The sequence below is a fragment of the Eschrichtius robustus genome, chromosome 17 (assembly GCF_028021215.1).
Source record: "Eschrichtius robustus isolate mEscRob2 chromosome 17, mEscRob2.pri, whole genome shotgun sequence".
Classification (NCBI taxonomy): domain Eukaryota; kingdom Metazoa; phylum Chordata; class Mammalia; order Artiodactyla; family Eschrichtiidae; genus Eschrichtius; species Eschrichtius robustus.
In genome coordinates this window covers 27,072,366-27,098,638 of record NC_090840.1, presented here as the reverse complement: position 1 = coordinate 27,098,638, position 26,273 = coordinate 27,072,366, and the positions used below count along the sequence as shown (strand labels likewise).

General features: G+C 37.6%; 1 pseudogene; it reads right to left on the bottom strand.

Moving 5' to 3' along the window:
• Positions 1-9,331: 9,331 nt before the first annotated feature.
• Positions 9,332-10,105, bottom strand: LOC137751026 (methylmalonic aciduria and homocystinuria type D homolog, mitochondrial-like; annotated as a pseudogene).
• Positions 10,106-26,273: the final 16,168 nt, after the last annotated feature.

The window sequence follows — 26,273 nt, the reverse complement described above, 5'->3', positions numbered from 1 at the left end:
AGTGATGATCATTAAAAAAGAGAAAGGATGAGATCACTGAAGCAAGAAATGTGTAAAGAAGAAAACAAAATAAAAATAGGCCATTTAGAGTCTAGTAATGAAAACAAGATTAAAGTTGGCAAAAAAAAGTGGGAGAAGTACAAAATAATACATTCTTACCAAAGCCAGAGCTTTAAGAGATTGGAATAAACAATAGTATTAAATATGGCAGAGATATTATGAAGCATAAAAACTAAGAAAGATATTGAGAAGACCAATTGTATGAATGTTTCACAAATAAAATGACCTTTTTGAATAACAAAAAATACATTTTAAAGTATGATACATCTTATACTTTTCAAAACTTCTACTTTATCCTGAGATTTTCCCTAGCTCTTCCAGCTTACATTAAAAGTTCCATCTCGGGGGGAGGAGAGAAGATGGCGGAAGAGTAAGACGCGGAGATCACCTTCCTTCCCACAGATACAGTAGAAATACATCTACACGTGGAACTGCTCCTACAGAACACCCACTGAACGCTGGCAGAAAACGTCCGACCTCCAAAAAGGCAAGAAACTCCCCCCGTACTTGGGTAGGGCAAAAGAAAAAAGAAATAACAGAGACAAAAGAATAGGGACGGCACCTGCACCAGTGGGAGGGAGCTGTGAAGGAGGAAAGATTTCCACGCACTAGGAGGCCCCTTCATGGAAAGAGACTGCGGGTGGCAGAGGGGGAAGCTTCGGAGCCACGGAGGAGAGCACAACCACAGGGATGCAGAGGGCAAAGCGGAGAGGCTCCCGCACGGAGGAGCGGTGCCGACCAGCACTCACCAGCCCGAGAGGCTTGTCTGCTCACCCGCCGGGGCGGGCGGGGGCTGGGAGCTGAGGCTCGGGCTTCGGTCGGATCGCAGGGAGAGGACTGGGGCTGGCGGCGTGAACACAGCCTGAAGGGGTTAGCGCACCACAGCTGGCTGGGAGGGAGACCGGGAAAAGGTCTGCAGCTGCCGAAGAGGCAAGAGACTTTTTCTTGCCTCTTTGTTTCACTGCGCGCAAGGAGAGGGGATACAGAGCACCGCCCAAACGAACTCCAGAGAAGGGCGCGAGCCGCGGCGGTCAGCGCGGACCCCAGAGACGGGCGTGAGACGCTGGGGCTGTTGCTGCCGCCTCCAAAAACCCTGTGTGTGAGCACAGGTCACTCTCCACACCGCCCCTCCTGGGAGCCGGTGCAGCCCGCCACTGCCAGGGTCCCGTGATCCCCGGACAAATTCCCCGGGAGAACGCACTGCGCACCTCAGGCTGGTGCAACGTCACGCTGGCCTCTGCTGCCGCAGGCTCGCCCCGCCTCCTCCGTACCCCTCCCTCCCCGCGGCCTGAGTGAGCCAGCGCCCCCGAAGCAGCTGCTCCTTTAACCCCGTTCTGTCTGGGCGGGGAATAGACGCCCTCAGGCGACCTACACGCAGAGGCGGGTCCAAATCCAAAGCTGAACCCCAGGAGCTGTGTGAACAGGGAAGAGAAGGGGAAATCTCTCCCAGCAGCCTCAGAAGCAGCGGATTAAAACTCCACAAACAACCTGATGTGCCTGCATCTGTTGAATACCTGAATAGACAACGAATCATCCCAAATTCAGGAGGTGGACTTTGGGAGCAGGATATATTAATTTTTCCCCTGTTCCTTTTTTTTTGTGAGTGTATATGTATATGCTTCTGGGTGAGATTTTGTCTGTATAGTTTTGCTTTACAATAGCTTTATTTTACTTCACTATATTATAGCCTCTTTCTTTCTTTCTTTCTTTCTATTTTTTCTCCCTTTTACTCTGAGCCGTGTGGACGAAAGGCTCTTGGTGCTCCAACCAGGCATCAGGGCCATGCCTCTGAGGTGGGAGAGCCAACTTCAGGACACTGGTCCACAAGAGACCTCCCAGCTCCACGTAATACCAAACGGTAAAAATCTCTCAGAGATCTCCATCTCAACATCAAGACCCAGCATCACTCAATGACCAGCAAGCTACAGTGCTGAACACCCTATGCCAAACAACTAGCAAGACAGGAACACAGCCCCATCCATTAGCAGAGAGGCTGCCTAAAATCATAATAAGGCCACAGACACCCCAAAATACACCACCAGACGTGGATGTGCCCACCAGAAAGACAAGATCCAGCCTCATCCACCAGAGCTCAGGCACTAGTTCCCTACACTAGGAAGCCTACACAACCCACTGAACCAACCTTAGCCACTGGGGACAGATACCAAAAACAACGGGAACTACAAACCTGCAGCCTGTGAAAAGGAGACCCCAAACACAGTAAGATAAGCAAAATGAGACGACAGAAAAACACACAGCAGATGAAGGAGCAGGGTCAAAACACTCCAGATTTAACAAATGAAGAGGAAATAGGTAGTCTACCTGAAAAAGAATTCAGAATAATGATAGTAAGGATGATCCAAAATCTTGGAAATAGAATGGACAAAATGCAAGAAACATTTAACAATGACGTAGAAGAACTAAAGAGGAACCAAGCAATGATGAAAAACACAATAAATGAAATTAAAAATACTCTAGAAGGGATCAATAGCAGAATAACTGAGGCAGAAGAAAGGATAAGTGACCTGGAAGATAAAATGGTGGAAATAACTACTGCAGAGCAGAATAAAGAAAAAAGAATGAAAAGAACTGAGGACAGTCTCAGAGACCTCTGGGACAACATTAAACGCACCAACATTCGAATTATAGGGGTCCCAGAAGAAGAGAAAAAGAAAGGGACTGAGAAAATATTTGAAGAGATTATAGTTGAAAACTTCCCTAATATGGGAAAGGAAATAGTTAATCAAGTCCTGGAAGCACAGAGAGTCCCATACAGGATAAATCCAAGGAGAAACAAGCCAAGACACATATTAATCAAACTGTCAAAAATTAAATATAAGGAAAACATATTAAAGGCAGCAAGGGATAAAAAACAAATAACACACAAGGGAATCCCCATAAGGTTAACATCTGATCTTTCAGCAGAAACTCTGCAAGCCAGAAGGGAGTGGCAGGATATACTTAAAGTGATGAAGGAGAAAAACCTACAACCAGGATTACTCTACCAGCAAGGATCTCATTCAGATGTGATGGAGAAATTAAAACCTTTACAGACAAGCAAAAGCTGAGAGAGTTCAGCACCACCAAACCAGCTTTACAACAAATACTAAAGGAACTTCTCTAGGCAAGAAACCCAAGAGAAGGAAAACACCTACAATGACAAACCCAAAACATTTAAGAAAATGGGAATAGGAACATACATATCGATAATTACCTTGAATGTAAATGGATTAAATGCTCCCACCAAAAGACACAGGCTGGCTGAATGGATACAAAAACAAGACCCATATATATGCTGTCTACAAGAGACCCACTTCAGACCTAGAGACACATACAGACTGAAAGTGAGGGGATGGAAAAAGATATTCCATGCAAATGGAAATCAAAAGAAAGCTGCAGTAGCAACTCTCATATCAGACAAAATAGACTTTAAAATAAAGACTATTACAAGAGACAAAGAAGGACACTATATAATGATCAAGATATCGATCCAAGAGGAAGCTATAACAATTGTAAATATTTATGCACCCAACATAGGAGCACCTCAATACATAAGGCAAATACTAACAGCCATAAAAGGGGAAATCGACAGCAACACAATCATAGTAGGGGACTTTAACACCCCACTTTCACCAATGGACAGATCATCCAAAATGAAAATAAATAAGGAAACACAAGCTTTAAATGATACATTAAACAAGATGGACTTAATTGATATTTATAGGACATTCTACCCAAAAACAACAGAATACACATTTTTCTCAAGTGCTCATGGAACATTCTCCAGGATAGATCATATCTTGGGTCACAAATCAAGCCTTGGTAAATTTAAGAAAATTGAAATCGTATCAAGTATCTTTTCCGACCACAACGCTATGAGACTAGATATCAATTACAGGAAAAGATCTGTAAAAAATACAAACACATGGAGGCTACACAATACACTACTTAATAACGAAGTGAGCACTGAAGAAATCAAAGGGGAAATCAAAAAATACCTAGAAACAAATGACAATGCAGATACGACGACCCAAAACCTATGGGACGCAGCAAAAGCAGTGCTAAGAGGGAAGTTTATAGCAATACAAGCCTACCTCAAGAAACAGGAAACATCTCGAATAAACAACCTAACCTTGCAACTGAAGCAATTAGAGAAAGAAGAACAAAAAAACCCCAAAGCCAGCAGAAGGAAAGAAATTATAATGATCAGGTCAGAAATAAATGAAAAAGAAATGAAGGAAACAATAGCAAAAATCAATGAAACTAAAAGCTGGTTCTTTGAGAAGATAAACAAAATTGATAAACCATTAGCCAGACTCATCAAGAGAAAAAGGGAGAAGACTCAGATCAATAGAATTAGAAATGAAAAAGGAGAAGTAACCACTGACACTGCAGAAATACAAAAGATCATGAGAGATTACTACAAGCAACTCTATGCCAATAAAATGGACAACCTGGAAGAAATGGACAGATTCTTAGAAACGCACAAACTGCCGAGACTGAACCAGGAAGAAATAGAAAATATGAACAGACCAATCACAAGCACTGAAATTGAAACTGTGATTAAAAACCTTCCAACAAACAAAAGCCCAGGACCAGATGGTTTCACAGGTGAATTCTATCAAACATTTAGAGACGAGCTAACACCTATCCTTCTCAAACTCTTCCAAAATATTGCAGAGGGAGGAACACTCCCAAACTCATTCTACGAGGCCACCATCACCCTGATACCAAAACCAGACAAAGATGTCACAAAGAAAGAAAACTACAGGCCAATATCACTGATGAACATAGATGCAAAAATCCTCAACAAAATACTAGCAAACAGAATCCAACAGCACATTAAAAGGATCATACACCATGATCAAGTGGGGTTTATCCCAGGAATGCAAGGATTCTTCAATATACGCAAATCAATCAATGTGATACACCATATTAACAAATTGAAGGAGAAAAACCATATGATCATCTCAATAGATGCAGAGAAAGCTTTCGACAAAATTCAACACCCATTTATGATAAAAGCCCTGCAGAAAGTAGGCATAGAGGGAACTTTCCTCAACATAATAAAGGCCATATATGACAAACCCACAGCCAACATTGCCCTCAATGGTGAAAAACTGAAACCATTTCCACTATGATCAGGAACAAGACAAGGTTGCCCACTCTCACCACTATTATTCAACATAGTTTTGGAAGTGTTAGCCACAGCAATCAGAGAAGACAAAGAAATAAAAGGAATCCAAATCGGAAAAGAAGAAGTAAAGCTGTCACTATTTGCAGATGACATGATACTATACATAGAGAATCCTAAAGATGCTACCAGAAAACTCCTAGAGCTAATCAATGAATTTGGTAAAGTAGCAGGATACAAAATTAATGCACAGAAATCTCTTGCATTTCTATACACTAATGACGAAAAATCTGAAAGTGAAATTAAGAAAACACTCCCATTTACCATTGCAACAAACAGAATAAAATATCTAGGAATAAACCTACCTAAGGAGACAAAAGACCTGTATGCAGAAAATTATAAGACACTGATGAAAGAAATTAAAGATGATACAAATAGATGGAGAGATATACCATGTTCCTGGATTGGAAGAATCAACATTGTGAAAATGACTCTACTACCCAAAGCAATCTACAGATTCAGTGCAATCCCTCTCAAACTACCACTGGCATTTTCCAAAGAACTAGAACAAAAAATTTCACAATTTGTATGGAAACACAAAAGACCCCGAATAGCCAAAGCAATCTTGAGAACGAAAAATGGAGCTGGGGGAATCAGGCTCCCTGACTTCAGACTATATTACAAAGCTTCAGTAATCAAGACAGTTTGGTACTGGCACAAAAACAGAAATATAGATCAATGGAACAGGATAGAAAGCCCAGAGATAAACCCACACACATATGGTCACCTTATCTTTGATAAAGGAGGCAAGAATATACAGTGGAGAAAAGACAGCCTCTTCAATAAGTGGTGCTGGGAAAATTGGACAGGTACATGTAAAAGTATGAAATTAGAACACTCCCTGACACCATGCACAAAAATAAACTCAAAATGGATTAAAGACCTAAGTGTAAGGGCAGACACTATCAAACTCTTAGAAGAAAACATAGGCAGAACACTCTATGACATACATCACAGCAAGATTCTTTTTGACCCAGCTCCCAGAGAAATGGAAATAAGAACACAAATAAACAAATGGGACCTAATGAAACTTAAAAGCTTTTGCACAGCAAAGGAAACCATAAACAAGACCAAAAGACAACCATCAGAATGGGAGAAAATATTTGCAAATGAAGCAACTGACAAAGGATTAATCTCCAAGATTTACAAGCAGCTCATGCAGCTCAATAACAAAAAAACCAACAACCCAATCCAAAAATGGGCAGAAGACCTAAATAGACATTTCTCCAAAGAAGATATACAGATGGCCTACAGACACATGAAAGAATGCTCAACATCATTAATCATTAGAGAAATGCAAATCAAAACTACAATGAGATATCATCTCACACCGGTCAGAATGGCCATCATCAAAAAATCTAGAAACAATAAATGCTGGAGAGGGTGTGGAGGAAAGGGAACACTCTTACACTGTTGGTGGGAATGTAAATTGATACAGCCACTATGGAGAACAGTATGGAGGTTCCTTACAAAACTACAAATAGAACTACCATACGACCCAGCAATCCCAATACTGGGCATATACCCTGAGAAAACCATAGGTCAAAAAGAGTCATGTACCAAAATGTTCATTGCAGCTCTATTTACAATAGCCAGGGCATGGAAGCAACCTAAATGTCCATCGACAGATGAATGGATAAAGAAGATGTGGCACATATATACAATGGAATATTACTCAGCCATAAAAAGAAATGAAATGGTGGTATTTGTAATGAGGTGGATGGAGTTAGAGTCTGTCATACAGAGTGAAGTAAGTCAGAAAGAGAAAAACAAATACAGTATGCTAACACATATATACGGAATCTAAGGGGGAAAAAAAAAAAAAAAAGGCCATGAAGAACCTAGTGGCAAGACGGGAATAAAGACACAGACCTACTAGAGAATGGACTTGTGGATATGGGGAGGGGGTGGGGTGAGATGTGACAGGGTAAGAGAGTGTCATGGACATATATACACTACCAAATGTAAAATAGATAACTAGTGGGAAGCAGCCGCATAGCACAGGGAGATCAGCTCGGTGCTTTGTGACCACCTAGAGGGGTGGGATGGGGAGGGTAGGAGGGAGGGAGATGCAAGAGGGAAGAGAAATGGGAACATATTGTATATGTATAACTGATTCACTTTGTTATAAAGCAGAAGCTAACACACTATTGTAAGGCAATTATACTTCAATAAAGATGTTTAAAAAAAAAAAGATTTTTATATCCTATTTAAGAAATATTTGCCTACCACAAGGTCATGAAAATATATTTTAATAAGTAATAAATATTTTGTTTCCACAAAAAAAAAAAAAAAAAGTAAAAAAATAAAAAAAAGTTCCATCTCACTTAGAGCTTGTATTACTCCTAAAATAAGCCTACACTCCTGTTTCAGGATATTACAAACTTGGATTTTTTTTTTTTTTTTGACTCTACTCTCTGTTTTCTTACCACTTGTACATCTCTTGATTACTGGCCTATTAATTATTACTTTACAATTGCTAGAGTCATCTTACATTTGGACATGATGAAATCTGAACATATTTCAATTGTTTCTGAAATCAGGGTTATTTCATCTTTGGTATGGACTTTATAAGAACTTTTATAATCTGTCCTTCCTTTTCAAAATACAGATGCACATACTATCTCAGAATCATTTTATTTTTTCCCTTTCAAAAATAAGATATCAAGGAAGGCAAAAAACATTTCTTCTCTTATGATTAAGAAATGCCACCAATTATTAATTAAGATTATATTTATGTGAACATTGAAACTTTTTCATTGATTTTTTGATCAAATGTATATAAAAAGTAAAAACCAAATCTAAACTAAACTTATGAAAAGGAACATTCTCTAGCCTATATCTTCTTTTCCAATTCCTACTCCCAAGAAGCAACTACTTTGAATGCCATTTAGTTGATTGTTATGTTATTTACCTAATATTTTTAAATAACATACTATTGCTAGGTATTTTTTTTTTCTTTTAGTTTTAATTGTCATCGTAGTACTTCACATTATAGAAGATGAAGATTTAGCTTTCTCATATTATTACTCTTAGACCCTGGAAAGTGAGTCTCTTGCCTTGGCCCTGTCCTTCAATGAGCTTTGGTGTCTAAGTGCTTTTCCTCTGCCTAGGACTTACCTGATCTGGCAGTGCCTCCCAGGTGGAGAACTTCAAGCTAGGACCAGGTCTCAAGTGGACACAGGTCCCAGTTTTTCATCTTCAGGATTCTTTCTCATCTAAATCTGTGCCTAGGGTCGATCAGATGTCCTAAAGTTTCAGGATTCATGTCTACAAGGATTTCCCAGGCCCCTAAGGCCAGACCTAGTGGCACAGGGTACCCTGGAGTGTAGGTCATTCTTGCCAGATGATGTGCTATTTCTTTCTGAAAATCATGGGACTTTGGGCTGCGACACTACTATGATACACTGATTTTTGATGACACTCACGTAAAACACAGGATGCCCTCAGGATTCTGGACTACCAGTGCTAGAACCCTAGACTGGAAGATTGAAAGCAGCTTTGCTCTTGAGCTGTGTGTGAGGACCCATTTATCAGCTCTGGCCTATCTATACTTAGACCCCTGTGAAACCACTGGTTTAGAGCTCCTGAAAGAGTGCATGCATTCTTTACCCTGTGGACCCCAGCAGTGAAACACAGGGCGGTCACCCCACACTCTCTTCATACTCTGCACCACAGGTCAGACATTCAGTTAGGAGTGGCCATTCTATATCTTCTGACAGTCTTTAAGAATGTCACTTGGCAATGTCAGCAGACTCTTCTGATCAATTTCTTCTCTTGTCTCCGAGCTACTGTGACATGAGTTCCAAGCTCTCATGAGTTGATTGTAAAATTTACTAAAAATGAAAAGCACAATTATTGCACCAAGAGGCCCACTCCTCCCTAAGTCCATTGTTCCTTTGCCAGTCCTCCGTACTGGTTGGTGGTAAGGTGGAAAGCAATGGTGTCATCAATACTTAAAGCGATCTCATTCTAGGAATGCAGTGATAGCCGAAAGAGTTCAAAAGAAGACTGTCAAGATCTGAGAAGGGTCAACATTTTATTCTAATACTTTCAAGCCAATAAGTTAGTCTTTTACTATTTCAAGGATTGTAGAAAATAAAATAAGATGCCTGGGTCAGAGATAAAAGTCTTTGTATATGGTCCAAAAAATGACAAACCAGATGATGGGTCAATAAAGTCAGCCAAGTAGCCTTAGACATAGCAATTTCCTTAGCACTGTTGATGAACTTTTCTAAGAGCATTTCTCTTTCATTTTCTACCTCCTCACTCCAGTCATATCATTCTTAGTTTTCTGTGTTACAGTCAAAATCATTAGTTTGTTGGTGGCTACTTCTGGAAATAGTGGTTCAAAATCTCTTCACAGCAATTCCAGACATGTTTGGATTGCACACTCTACTCTGGCACTTTCAAAGTAAGTTTCTGCACTGTTAATTTATTACTCAAAGGTGCACCATTACCCTGAAATTCATTCACATATTGTGCCATAACAAACTCATGTCTTTCACTGGATAAAGGTTCTGCTAGAACATCAGGTAAAGTTTTATGAACCTGGCTTTTCTTCTGTGGTGCAGTCCCATTGAGGTGACAATCAAAACCTATGTTCCCAGGAACCTGGAATCTCTGATCCTGAGGTCCAAATGGTCCCATAGTTTCATCAGGCAAAACTGTTCGATAGATATCTGTAGGTGCAGTGGCCACATGAGACTCATCAGAACCTGAAGATCCTGCAGCTGAAAAGGCTTTGGGATTGACAACTCTTTTAACTAAAGAGCAAAATCCTGGGAGATAGGAAACCAGTCTGGCTCTGTTACAGAGCACTTCACTCTTTATGACAGTCTGTAGGTCCATCCATATCTCTGCAAATGGCACAGTTTCATTCCTTATTATGGCTGGGTAATATTCCATTGTATATATGTACCACATCTTCTTTATCCATTCCTCTGTTGATGGACATTTAAGTTGTTTCCATGTCCTGGTTATTGTAAATCGTGCTGCAATGAACACTGGGGTGCATGTATCTTTTGGAATTTTGGTTTCTCTGGGTATATGACCAAGAGTGGGATTGCTGGGTCATATGATAGTTCTATTTTTAGTTTTTTAAGGAACCTCCGTACTGTTCTCCATAGTGGCTGTATCAATTTACTTTCCCACCAACAGTGTGTAAGAGGGTTCCTTCTTCTTCACTCCCTCTCCAGCATTTATTGTTTGTAGATTTTTGAAAATGTCCATTCTGATTGGTGTGAGGTGTTACCTCAAAAAGACAGATGAACGCTATCAACATTTAGGATCCTCTATTGATGATCTTCACTGCTGTAAACTGATTCATCAGTCTCTGGGGTACCCATGTGGTTGTAGGAAGTATCTTCTCTAATGCAACACCAGGCAGCCATATTATGAAGAAATTAAATGGAAACTAGCAATAATGTCAACTTATTTGCTCTGCTATTTGTAACATTTGGGATGATCTATACACATTTTCAAAGGCTTCAGTTTTTAAAATTTACTTCCTTGTAGGTATTTATTTCAACGTTTATGGATTTACAATATTGGCAAGTGGTTTGTGATTTTTAAATTTCAAATGTTCATTCATATTATCATTAAATACATCTTGAGCACATCCACATTATAGACAATGTGGTAACTAACATGTAATCAGGGTATGATCTCATATTGTTATTTTTCCCCTTAATTGGAAAAACCTCGGTTTTAATTATTTTTCTCCGAAAATAAATCACACATTTGGTTATGAAAAAATAAAATCTTTGTTACTCAGAGCAGAGCAGGCAGCATGAGTATACACATATTTATATCAGTTCCCTGACTGATCTCCAATTTCTACCAGTTGTGCAAAGAAGAGCAGATGACACCTGCACACACAGGGATACAGACCTTTTATAATGGGCAAAAGCATCCATGCCCTTTGTCTGAAGAAAGACAATATTTCTATCTTACAAGGTAGCAGAATAGTGGATTCTATTTCTATCCTATAAAATTTCAAACAGTAAATTTAATATAAACAGAAAACAGAATATCATTTAGGTTTTCCTTCTGGATGAACCTTGCATTTGTGATCAACGTTAAACAAGCTCAGTGATAATCTTTGGGAGAGTTATTGAAAGGCAGTGTTCCCTGGCAGAACCATAGATGACATAGTATCATGAGTAACAATGTAACCAGTATTAAATAATTAGTATTAAGGAAATATACATGTAGGAAAGTTTACATTGTTTTAGTACAAAGAGGTCACAAGGAGCCATAGTATTGCAAGTAATAATGGTGTTGCACCTTTTCTTGTGTTGCAACCTACAAAATTAGCCAGGAGGGATGCAACTGAATTTAGACAAGAGCAGGGCATTTGACAGTAAAGAAAACAAAGAGATGATTCCTGGACTTCCACAGAAAGAGATGGTACCTGGAAACTGTGAAGACTTCTCATGTGCACCGACTGTACAATAAACAGTACATAAGCACCTGTCCTCTGCTCATTATATAAATCTTCACAAACTATATCACACATGGGCCCATGACTTATATAATGAATTGTGGTTCTGTTCAGTCAAAATTAATTTAGGTGCGTCCACATACTTATCATATTTATTGTACTTTGTTCCCACATCTCAAACCTGCCATTAAAATGCTTTTTCTTCGTCTGAAGACTTATTTTGGGGGAAGGAGGAGGTTCTCACTGATTTTTGAATCTGTGGCTTCATGTTGTTCATTGTTTTTTTAACTTTCTCAGATAATACTTCTTCAAACTTGACTTCTGCCCCATTCTCTCCTCTTCTTGCACATCATTATGTGTATATAAGGCCTTCTCCTAAATATTTTCTGTTACTTTGTTTTCTGTGTCTTGTACTCTTATTTTTCTTATTGCATTAGTCTAGATATTTCATTCTGACCTAGTCTTGTTCACTAGTTTATTTTTATTGTACTAATTTAAACAGAAATATATTCTTTGAGTTCTTAGGTTCAGTTATAATTTTTTTTTTTTAGTTCGGATTTTTTCTTGAATACACAAAGTTGTCCTTTATATCCTTTGATAAAATGATCAGAGCTATTTTAATGTCAGTCTGATAATTCCAGTATTGCATTTTACCATGTTATTCATCTATTTTTATTATTTTTGCTATTTTTACTATGTCTTTAGGTCCATTGTACTACTAGTTATTTTTAATCTTGGTGGGACATGATGGCCGAACATTGTAGGAATGATTGAGGCCATGGATAACATAATCTCCCTCTGGGAAGAATTTACATTGATTGTGATAGATAATTCCCATGACTATTTTTTTATTGAAGTATAGTTGATTTACAATATTTTGTTAGTTTAAGGTATATAGCACAGTGATTCAGTTATTTATTTATTTATTTGCAGATTACATTTCATTACAAGTTATTACAAGATACTGAATATAATTCGCTGTGCTAGAGAGTAAATCCTTGTTGCTTATCTATTTTACATATAGTAGTTTGTATCTGCTAATCCCATACTCCTAATTTGTCCCTTTCCCTCTCTCTCCCCACTTTGGTAACCATAAATGTGTTTTCTATGTCTTTTTGTCTGTTTCTATTTTGTGTATAGATTAATTTGTACAACTGTTAACCCTTCCAGACTTCAGACTATACTACAAAGCTACAGTAATCAAAACAGAGTGGTACTGGCACAAAAATAGACACACAAATCAATGGAACAGATTAAAGAGCCCAGAAACAAACCCACACATCTGATGATTTTCTCCATACACCTCTTCTGCCTCTTCTCAGTCATAAAACTTTCTAATTCAGAAGAGGAGATGTGTACATATACACCTCTTTCATTAAAAATAAACCTGCCTGGGAAAACCTAAAAAAAAAAAAAAAACAAAAAAAAACACAGAAAACTAATATAAAGAAAATTCTAAGCTTCCAAATGAGCAAAAGATCTTTTAAAAAGGTGGGAGAGGCAATAAAACATTTTACCACTCCAAGAGAAAGTTAGAAAAGAAAGAAATAATATAAAAAGTGGTGAATTATAAACACAAAATTTTATGAGAGAAATAAGTGGATAAATTAGATATCAACAAATATGGCCTCCACCTATACACATATACACAGTACAAAAAAGTCATAATTTCATTATAAATGGAATAAATCCACTTATATAGTCATATTTTAATACCTATTTCAGAACATGATAGTTTAATATAGCAAGGTTATGTGATATTTCATCTAGTTAATATAAACCCATTTAATATTCTACACCTATAAGAGCAAAATTCACATGTAATTAAATATAATTTATTAGTTTACAAACTGAATTTCAGATTCTTTCAAGATAACAATATAATATAATCTATTTTCCTTTAACCACAATCAAAGTAGAAGCATTGTAATAGATTTTATCATTGCTGTACAATGTTATTTGTCCTTTCATGCAGGAGAGACTGAAACTCCTGGAATTCTAAATTCCAGGTTTTGCCATTTGATTTACTTGGGTGAATTAAATGTGAATGTAATCAATATGCAGACTGCAAATTTTGAGTGTTGTTTTTAGCTTTATTGAAATCTACTTGACACCAAACATTGTGTAAGTTTAAAGGGTACAATGTGATAATTTGACAAACCATATATTGTAAAATGATAACCACAATAAGGTTTGTTAACACACCCATTATCTCACAAAAGTATCTTTTTTAATGTGTAGTGTTTAGTCTCACATAAAAAAATTAGTCTACAGCCTTCAATTGTTGACTTTATCTTTTTGGAATAAGTTGCATAAGTTTTTAACATCAGTACCAAGGAATTTAAGAAAGAGAGATTTATCCCAAGCTCTAGCAGATATTTAAAAATATAATACTCATTTAATATAAAAATCTAATATTTTTCAGAGAAGAAGACAAATTTCCAGCACCATAATCCCTTTTAATTACTTATCAAACCATGATTGTTCCTAACTTTTGCAGAAGGCTTATCAAATTCAACACCAAAACACATGCCACTTATTGATATTAACATAATAATAAAGTCAAACAACTCTTTTGTTCCCAGTCATATTTATTTCCAGACTTCTCAGATGCTTTCTTATCTGGAGGAGAAAAAAAACCAAACAAAACAAAAAAACAAAAACTCCAAACAAACAACTATCTCTTAGAGAAACAGATATTCACCAGCTTTGCTTTTTTTCCTATTAAACAGTAATATTCACAGGGTTTTAGTCAATTATTAAAAATATTGCCAACAGTTTTCTAGTCACAATGTGTTCTGTTGGGTAAACCAAAATAGTTGTTACACTCTATCAAATTGCAAACTGAAAACAGAAAATATGCTTTGAAAGTGAGTAATACCAAAATATTGGGTGATTCCTAAGGGGTATAAATAGTGTGCTTTACATTGCTTCATGAATGAAAGGAAATTTACCAATAAATAACAACATTTTGAGTAGTTTTAAAAGCACTGCACTGAACTTTAAATTATGTATTTACTGAATAGTAAATTCAACTTGTGAAAAATAAAATCTAAAGGAAGTAAAAGGAGATAAATATAAGAACACATGAAAACAATTAATGTCATTGTTCAGCATTAATACATATATTTTAAATAATCAATTAACTAATAATTAATGAAGGTACTGACCCAGATTAGCTGTTCTTGCAAGTCAATTTTAGGAGTACTAACAATCTCAATTAAGGTTTTTCAGATAATTAAAGGATTAACCAAGAACCAATAACACCCTTTCAATTTATTTCACTCAACAGGAGGGATGGGTTACAGTTGGTTTAAAAGAAACTATTAGGTGTCATTCGTCTTGTGGCCGGTAGGGCACTGGCAAGGTCTGCCTGGTGTCTGCTAGAAAAATACATCAGAAATACATCTACATGTGGAACTGCTCCTACAGAACACCCACTGAACGCTGGCAGAAGACCTCAGACTTCCCAAAAGGGAAGAAACTCCCCACGTACCTGGGTAGGGCAAAAGAAAAAAGAAACAATAGAGACAAAAGAATAGGGACAGGGCCTGCACCAGTGGGAGGGAGCTGTGACGGAGGAAAGGTTTCCACACACTAGGAAGCCCCTTCCCGGGGAGAGAATGCAGGTGGTGGGGTGGGGGGGAAGCTTCGGAGCCGCGGAGGAGAGCGCAGCAATAGGGGTGCTGAGGGCAAAGTGGAGAGATTCCCACACAGAGGATCAGTGCCAACCAGTACTCACCAGCCCGAGAGGCTTGTCTGCTCACCCACCGGGGTGGGTGGGGCCTGGGAGTTGAGGCTCCCGCTTTGGGCAGATTGCAGGGAGAGGACTGGGGCTGGCGGCGTGAACACAGCCTGAAGGGGGTTAGTGCACCACAGCTAGCCAGGAGGGAGTCCGGGAAAAGGTCTGGAGCTGCCGAAGAGGCAAGAGACTTTCTCTTGCCTCTTTGTTTCCTGGTGCGCGAGGAGAGGGGATTAAGAGCGATGCTTAAAAGAGCTCCGGAAACGGGCGCAAGCTATGGCTAACAGCTCGGACCCCAGAGACGGGCATGGGATGCTAAGGCTGCTGCTATCGCCACCAAGAAGCCTGTGTGCAAGCACAGGTCGCTATCCACACCTGCCCTCACGGGAGCCTGTGCAGCCCACCATTGCCAGGGTCCGGTGATCCAGGGACAACTTCCCAGGGAGAAGGCACAGAGCCCCTCAGGGTGCGGCAACATCATGCTGGCCTCTGCTACCGCAGGCTCGCCCCACATCCATACCCCTCCCTCCCCCCGGCCTGAGTGAGCCAGAGCTCCCAAATCAACTGCTCCTTTAACCCCGTTCTGTCTGAGCAAAGAACAGATGCCCTCAGGCAACCTACATGCAGAGGCGGCGCCAAATCCAAAGCTGAACCACAGGAGCTGTGCGGACAGAGAAGAGAAAGGTAAATTTCTCCCAGCAGCCTCAGAAGCAGTGGATTAAAGCTCCACAGTCAATTTGATGTACCCTGCAGCTGTGGAATACCTGAATAGACAATGAATCATCCCAAATTGAGGAGGTGGATTTTGGGAGCAAGATATATTATGTTTTCCACTTTTCCTCTTTTTGTGAGTGTGTATGTATATGCAGCTGTGTGAGATTTTGTAGAGCTTTGCTTTCACCATTTGTCCTACGGTTCTGTCCATCCATTTTGTTTGTTTGTTTGTTCTTTTTTTTACTTAAAACATTTTTTTTTCTTAAAAAGTATTTTTTAATTTTTTATTTTAATAAATTTATCTTATCTTTATTTTATTTTATTTTGTCCTCTTTCTTCCTTTCTTTCTATTTTTTCTCCCTTTTATTCTGAGCCGTGTGGATGAAAGGCTCTTGGTGCTCCAGCCAGGCATCAAGGCTGTGCCTCTGAGGTTGGAGAGCCAACTTCAGGACACTGGTCCACAAGAGATCCCCCAGCTCCAAATAATACCAAAATGCAAAAGTCACCCAGAGATCTCCATCTCAACACCAAGACCCAGCTTCACTCAACGACCAGCAAGCTACAGTGCTGGACACCCTATGCCAAACAACTAGCAAGACAGGAACACAGCCCCATCCATTAACAGAGAGGCTGCCTAAAGTCATAATAAGGCCACAGACACCCCAAAACACACCACCAGACGTGGACCTACCCACCAGAAAGACAAGATCCAGCCTCATCTACCAGAACACAGGCACTATTCCCCTCCACCAGGAAGCTTACACAACCCACTGAATCAACCTTAGCCACTGGGGACAGATACCAAAAACAACAGGAACTACGAACCTGCAGCCTGTGAAAAGGAGACTCCAAACACAGTAAGATAAGCAAAATGAGAACACAGGAAAACACACAGCAGATGAAGGAGCAAGGTAAAAACACACCAGACCTAACAAATGAAGAGGAAACAGGCAGTCTATCTGAAAAAGAATTCAGAATAATGATAGTAAAGATGATCCAAAATCTTGGAAATAGAATAGACAAAATGCAAGAAACATTTAACAGGAGGTAGAAGAACTAAAGAGGAACCAAGCAACAATGAACCACACAATAAATGAAATTAAAAATACTCTAGAAAGGATCAATAGCAGAATAACTGAGGCAGAAGAATTGATAAGTGACCTGGAAGATAAAATGGTGCAAGTAACTACTGCAGAGCAGAATAAAGAAAAAGCTATGAAAAGAACTGAGGACAGTCTCAGAGACCTCTGGGGCAACAGTAAACGCACCAACATTCAAATTATAGGGGTCCGAGAAGAAGAGAAAAAGAAAGGGACTGAGAAAATATTTGAAGAGATTATAGTTGAAAACTTCCCTAATATGGGAAAGGAAATAGTTAATCAAGTCCTAGAAACACAGAGAGTCCCATACAGCATAAATCCAAGGAGAAATATGCCAAGACACATATTAATCAAACTATTAAAAATTAAATATAAAGAAAACATATTAAAAGAAGCAAGGGAAAAACAACAAATAACACACAAGGGAATGCCCATAAGGTTAACAGCTGATCTTTCAGCAGAAACACTGCAAACCAGAAGAGAGTGGCAGGAAATATTTAAAGTAATGAAGGAGAAAAACCTACAACCAAGATTACTCTACCCAGCAAGGATCTCATTCAGATTTGATGGAGAAATTAAAACCTTTACAGACAAGCAAAAGCTGAGAGAGTTCAGCAACACCAAACCAGCTTTACAACAAATGCTAAAGGAACTTCTCTAGGCAAGAAACACAAGAGAAGGAAAACACCTACAATAACAAACCAAACATTTAAGAAAATGGGAATAGGAAAATAATTATCAATTATTACCTTAAATGTAAATGAATTAAATGCTCCCACCAAAAGACACAGACTGGCTGAATGGATACAAAAACAAGACCCGTATATATGCTGTCTATAAGAGACCCAATTCAGACCTAGGAACACATACAGACTGAAAGTGAGGGGATGGAAAAAGATATTCCATGCAAATGGAAATCAAAAGAAAGCTGGAGTAGCAATTCTCATATCAGACAAAATAGACTTTAAAATAAAGACTATTACAAGAGACAAAGAAGGACACTCCATAATGATCAAGGGATCGATCCAAGAAGAAGATATAACAATTGTAAACATGTATGCACCCAACATAAGAGCACCTCAATACATAAGGCAAATACTAACAGCTATAAAAGGGGAAATCGATAGTAACACAATCATAGTAGGGGACTTTAACACCCCACTCTCACCAATGGAAAGATCATCCAAAATGAAAATAAATAAGGAAACACAAGCTTTAAATGATACATTAAACAAGATGGACTTAACTGATATTTATAGGACATTCCACCCCAAAACAACAGAATACACATTTTTCTCAAGTGCTCATGGAACATTCTCCAGGATAGATCATACCTTGGGTCACAAATCAAGCCTTGGTAAATTTAAGAAAATTGAAATCATATCAAGTGTCTTTTCTGACCACAACACTATAAGACTAGATATCAATTACAGGAAAAAAATCTGTAAAAAATGCAAACACATGGAGGCTACACAATACACTACTTAATAACGAAGTGATCACTGAAGAAATCAAAGGGGAAATCAAAACATACCTAGAAACAAATGACAATGGCGACATGACGACCCAAAACCTATGGAATGCAGCAAAAGCAGTTCTAAGAGGGACGTTTATAGCAATAAAATCCTACCTTAAGAAACAGGAAACATCTCAAATAACCAAGCTAACCTTGCACCTAAAGCAATTAGAGCAAGAAGAACAAAAAAACCCCAAAGGTAGCAGAAGGAAAGAAATCATAAAGATCAGAGCAGAAATAAATGAAAAAGAATTGAAGGAAATGATAGCAAAGATCAATAAAACTAAAAGCTGGCTTTTGAGAAGATAAACAAAATTGATAAACCATTAGCTAGACTCATCAAGAAGAAAAGGGAGAAGACTCAAATCAATAGAATTAGAAATGAAAAAGGAGAAGTAACCCCTGACGCTGCAGAAATACAAACGATCATGAGAGATTACTAAAAGCAACTTTATGCCAATAAAATGGACAACCTGGAAAAAATGGACAAACTCTTTGAAAAACACAACCTTCCGAGATTGACCCAGGAATAAATAGAAAATAGGAACAGACCAATCACAAGCACTGAAATTGAAACTGTGATGAAAAATCTTACAACAAACAAAAGCCCAGGACCAGACGCCTTCACAGGTGAATTCTATCAAACATTTAGAGAAGAGCTAACACCTATCCTTCTCAAACTCTTCCAAAATATTGCAGAGGGAGGAACACTCCCCAACTCATTCTACGAGGCCACCATCACCGTGATACCAAAACCAGACAAAGATGTCACAAAGAAAGAAAACTACAGGCCAATATCACTGATGAACATAGATGCAAAAATCCTCAACAAAATACTAGCAAACGGAATTCAATAGCACATTAAAAGGATCATACACCATGATCAAGTGGGGTTTATCCCAGTAATGCAAGGATTCTTCAATATACACAAATCAATCAACGTGACACACCATATTAACAAATTGAAGGAGAAAAACCATATGATCATCTCAATAGATGCAGAGAAAGCTTTCGACAAAATTCAACACCCATTTATGATAAAAGCCCTGCAGAAAGTAGGCATAGAGGGAACTTTCCTCAACATAATAAAGGCCATATATGACAAACCCACAGCCAACATTGTCCTCAATGGTGAAAAACTGAAACCATTTCCACTAACATCAGGAACAAGACAAGGTTGCACAGTCTCACCACTCTTATTCAACATAATTTTGGAAGTGTTAGCCACAGCAATCAGAGAAGAAAAAGAAATGAAAGGAATCCAAATTGGAAAAGAAGAATTAAAGCTGTCACTGTTTGCAGATGATATGATGCTATACCTAGAGAATCCTAAAGATGCTACCAGAAAACCACTAGCGCTTATCAATGAATTTGGTAAAGTAGCAGGATACAATATTAATGCACAGAAATCCTTTGCATTCCTATACACTAATGATGAAAAATCTGAAAGTGAAATTAAGAAAACACTCCCATGTACCATTGCAACAAAAAGAATAAAATATCTAGGAATAAACCTACCTAAGGAGAAAAAAGACCTGTATGCAGAAAATTATAAGACACTTATGAAAGAAATTAAAGATGATACAAATAGATGGAGAGATATACCATGTTCTTAGATTGGAAGAATCAACATTGTGAAAATGACTCTACTACCCAAAGCAATCTACAGATTCATTGCAATCCCTATCAAACTACCACTGGCAGTTTTCACAGAACTAGAACTAAAAACTTCACAATTTGTATGGATACTACAAAGCTACAGTAATCAAGACAGTATGGTACTGGCACAAAAACAGAAACATAGATCAATGGAACAGGATGGAAAGCCCAGAGTTAAACCCACACACATATGGTCACCTTATCTTTGATAAAGGAGGCAAGCATATACAGTGGAGAAAAGACAGCCTCTTTAATAATTGTTGCTGGGAAAACTGGACAGGTACATGTAAAAGTATGAAATTAGAACACTCCCTAACACTATACACAAAAATAAACTCAAAATGGATTAAAGACTTAAATGTCAGTCCAGACACTATCAAACTCTTAGAGAAAAACATAGGCAGAACACTCTATTACATAAATCACAGCAAGATCCTTTTTGACCCAGCTCCTAGAGAACTGGAAATAAAAACAAAAATAAGCAAATGAGACCTAATGAAACTTAAAATATTTTGCACAACAAAGGAAACCATAAACAAGACCAAAAGACAACTCTCAGAATAGGAGAAAATATTTGCAAATGAAGCAACTGACAAAGGATTTATCTCCAAAATTTACAAGCAGCTCATGCAGCTCTATAACAAAAAACAAAAAACCCAATCCGAAAATGGGCAGAAGACCTAAATAGACATTTCTCCAAAGAAGATATACAGTTTGCCAACAAACACATGAAAGAATGCTGAACATCATTAATCATTAGAGAAATGCAAATCAAAACTACAATGAGATATCATCTCACACCAGTCAGAATGGCCATCGTCAAAAAATCTATAAACAATAAATGCTGGAGAGGGTGTGGAGAAAAGGGAACCCTCTTGCACAGTTGGTGGGAATGTAAATTGATATAACCACTATGGAGAACAGTATGGAGGTTCCTTAAAAAACTAAAAATAGAACTACCCTACGACCCAGCAATCCCACTACTGGGCATATACCCTGAGAAAAGCATAATTCAAAAAGAGTCATGTACCAAAATGTTCACTGCAGCTCTATTTACAATAGCCAGGACATGGAAGCAACCTAAGTGTCCATCATCAGATGAATGGATAAAGAAGATGTGGCACATATATACAATGGAATATTACTCAGCCATAAAAAGAAATTAAATTGAGTTATTTGTAGTGAGGTGGATGGAGTTAGAGTCTGTCATACAGAGTGAAGTAAGTCAGAAAGAGAAAAACAAATATAGTATGCTAACACATATATATGGAATCTAAGGGAAAAAAAAAAAAAAAGGTCATGATGAACCTAATGTCAAGACGGGAATAAAGACACAGACCTACTAGAGAATGGACTTGAGTATATGGGGAGGGAGAAGGGTAAGCTGAGACAAAGTGAGAGAGTGGCATGGACATATATACACTACCAAATGTAAAATAGATAGCTAGTGGGAAGCAACCACCAAGCACAGGGAGATCAGCTCTGCTTTGTGTCCACCTAGAGTGGTGGGATAGGGAGGGTGGGAGGGAGGGAGATGCAAGCGGGAAGAGATATGGGAACATGTGTAAATGTATAACTGATTCACTTTGTTATAAAGCAGAAACTAACACACCATTGTAAAGCAGTTATACTCCAATAAAGATGTTTAAGAAAAACCCTATAATTATGCATGTCTAACATTATAATAAAGCCTACAATATTTTTATTTAAAAATAGAACCTATTAGATGCTGTTCTTGCCTCATCTATTTACAAGCACAAAAAGAATAAAATATTTGATAACAAAGATAGTTATAATGTTTAAGAAATAGATGAAATACAGAACGTTAATTGAATCCTAGGTAAGGGAAAAGATTCTAAATTCTAATTAAAAAATGAAGTTCTTGTAATTTGTCAGGCTTCTTATTCCTAAATAAATGGGAAGCTTTAGAAAAACATTGTTACCAAAGGGAATGATCATACTAAAGAATCTTGAGTTACAGATTAAAAATTAGGGTGTATATGGCCAGTATTATCTAAGGGAAAGAAATTATGAACTTGAGATACAAAATCTCTCTTCTTATTAAAGAAGTGTTCTTTGGTGTGATTTTATCATATTCTTCAAAATATTCCCCTAGTCCCCACTTCAGTCTTGGATTTTCAACTAGCTTGATACTGGTGTCTAGGCAATGCATTAAAAAAAAAAAAAAAATTATTGGAGTATAGTTGATTTACAGTGTTGTGCTGGTTTCAGGTGTACAGCAATGCAAATCAGTTATACATATAATTATATCCACTCTTTTTTTTTAGATTCTTTTCCCATAAAGGCTGTTACAGAGTACTGAGTAGAATTGCCTATGCTATACGACAGGTTCTTATTAGTTACCTATTTCTATAAAATAGTGTGTATATATCAGTCCCAGTCTCACAATTTATCCCTCTCCCTGCCTTATCCCCTGGTAACCATAAGTTTTTTTTCTACAACCAAGACTCTACCTCTGTTTTGTAAATGAGTTCATTTTTACTCCTTTTTTAAACTCCTCATATAAGCAATATCATATGATATTGGTCTTTCTGTGTATGACTAACTACATTCAGTATGACAATCTCTAGGTCCACCCATGTTGCTGCAAATGGCATTATTTCATTCTTTTTTATGGTTGAGTAATATTTTGTTGTGTATTTCTACCACATCTTCGTTATCCATTCTTCTATTGATGGACATTTAGGTGGCTTCCATGTCCTGGCTATTGTAAATAGCACTGCAATGAACATTGGAGTGAATGTATCTTTTCAAATGATGGCTTTGTCTGGGTATATGCCCAGGATTGCTGGGTCATATGGTAGTTCTATTTTTAGTTTTTTAAGAAACCTCCATACTGTTCTCCATAGTAGCTGCACCAATTTACATTCCCACCAACAGTGTAGGAGGGTTCCCTTTTCTCCACACACTCTCCAGCATTTATTTTTTGTCGATTTTTTTGGTGATGGCCATTCTGACCAGTGTGAGATGATACCTTATTTAGATTTGATTTGCATTTCTCTAATAATTAGTGATGTTGAACATCTTTTCATGTGCTTTTTGGCCATCTGTATGTCTTCTTTGGAGAAACGTCTTCCCCCCCCTCCCTTTTTTGATTGAGTTGTTTTGTTTTTTTTTTTTTCTTGATATTGAGCTAAATGAGCCATTCGTGTATTTTGGAGATTAATCCTTTGTCCATTTTTTCGTTTGCAAATATTTTTTCCCATTCTGAGTGTTGCCTTTTTAATTAATGGAATGAGGCATTTGTTTCATTAATTGGAGAAAAAGCATTATATTTTGTTACTTGTGTGACATCTCTTCTTTTGCTAGTGTCCTTTTTGCTTACTTTTTAATAGTTTACTGGTCCTAATTCAAGATTGAATTATTGAAGTAGTTATATTGAGCAAGGTTTGAATATCTATATTATTCTAGTATTGATTTGACTATACTGAAAAATTGATACTTTGTTTCATTATAGCAAGAGAGTTGAAATCTATCAATGATCTAAATATTGGTAACTCTTCTGGGATAACGTGGATTATATATGGAAAATAAGTTTTACAATAATTGTCCAGATGAAATATGGAAAGTATTAAAATATCTTATATTGCTCAAATTTGTCACCTTGCCAATAACTAATTAGAGTATACCTATTTTCAAAGACATATCAACAAAGGATATGAGATACTATGGAGCTTTAAAATTAGATATCTTGGCACAAGTCTCTTGGATAGTCTCATCCACCAGAGGGCAGACAGCAAAAGCAAGAAGAACTACACTCCTGCAATCTGCAGAACAAAAAACACAATCACAGATGGTTAGACAAAATGAAAAGGCAAAGAAAAAGGATTATGTCCTAGATGAAGGAACAAGATAAACCCCCAGAAAAACAACTAAATGAAGTAGAGAGAGGTAACCTTCCAGAAAAGGAATTCAGAATAATGAAAGTGAAGATGATCCAGGATCTCAGAAAAAGAATGGAGGTGAAGATTGAGAAGATGCAAGAAATGTTTAACCAAGACTTAGAAGAACTAAAGAACAAACAGAAATGATCAATACAATAACTGAAATGAAACATACACTAAAAAGGAATCAATAGAAGAATAACTAAGGCAGAAGAATGGATAAGTGACCCGGAAGACAGAATGGTGGAAATCACTGCCATGGAACAGAATGAAGAAAGAATAAATAAGATAAATGACGACAGCCTAAGAGACCTCTGTGACAACACTAAATGAACCAACATTCACATTATATGGGTCCCAGAAGAAGAAAGGTCTCAAGAAAATATTTTCAGAGATAATAGCTGAAAACTTCCCTAACATGGGAAACAGGAAGTGCAGAGTCCCAGGCAGGATAAACCAAAGAAGAAACACACTGAGACATATAGTAATCAAATTGACAAAAATTAAAGACAACAAAAAAATATTAAGGCAACAAGGGAGAAACAACAAATAACATACAAGGGAACTCCCATAAGGTTGTTAGGTGATTTCTCAGCAGAAACTCTGCAAACCAGAAGGGAGTGGCATGATTTATTTCAAGTGGTGAAAGGGAAGAACCTACAACTAAGATTACTCTACCCAGCAAGGTTCTCATTCAGATTTGATGGATAAATCAAAAGCTTTACAGACAAGCAAAAGCTAAGAGAATTCAGCACCACCAGACCAGCTTTGCAACAAATACTAAGGGAACTTCCCTCGGAAGGAAACACAAGAGAAGGAAAAGACCTACAAGAACAAACCCAAAACAATTAAGAAAATGGTAATAGGAGCATACATATCAATAATTACCTTAAATGTAAATGGATTAAACACACCAACCAAAAGACATAGACTGGCTAAGTAGATACAAAAACAAGATCCGTATATATGCTGACCCATCTCAGACCTAGGGACACATACAGACTGAAAGTGAGGGGATGGAAGAAGGTATTCCCAGCAAATGGAAATCAAAAGAAAGCTGGAGTAGCAGTACTCCTATCAGACAAAATAGAATTTAAAATAAAGACTGTTATAAGAGATGAGGGACACACATAATGATCAAGGGATCAATCCAAGAAGAAGATATGACAATTGTAAATATAAATGTACCCAACATAGGAGCACCTCAATATATAAGGCAAGTACTAACAGCCATAAAGGGAAAAATCGACAGTAACACAATAATAGTGGGGAAATTTAACACCCTACCTTTATCAATGGACAGATCATCCAGATAGAAAATCAATACGGAAACATAGGCCTTAAATAGCACATTAGACCAGATGGACTTAATTGATATTTATAGAGCATTTCATATAAAAGCAGCAGAATACACATTCTACTCAAGTGCACATGGAACATTCTCCAGGATTGACCACATACTGGGCCACAAGGCAAGCCTCAGTAAATTTAAGAAAGTTGAAATCATATCAAGCATCTTTTCTGATCACAACACTATGAGACACAAAAAAAACAAAAAACCCACAAACTTGTGTAAGCTAAACAATATGTTACTAAACAACCAATGGATCACTGAGGAAATCAAAAAATTCCTAGAGACAAATGAAAATGAAGGCATAAGAATCCAAAACCTATGGGATGCAGCAAAAGCAGTTCTAAGATGCAAGTTTATAGCAATACAATCTTACCTCAGGGAACAAGAAAATTCTCAAATAAACAACCTAAACATACACCTAAAGCAACTAGAGAAAGAAGAACAAACAAAACCTAAGTTAGTAGAAAGAAAGAAATCATAAAGATCAGAGCAAAAATAAATGAAATAGAGACAAAGAAAACAATAGCAAATATCAATGAAAGTAAAAGCTAGTCCTTTGAAAAGATAAAAACAAAATTGATAAA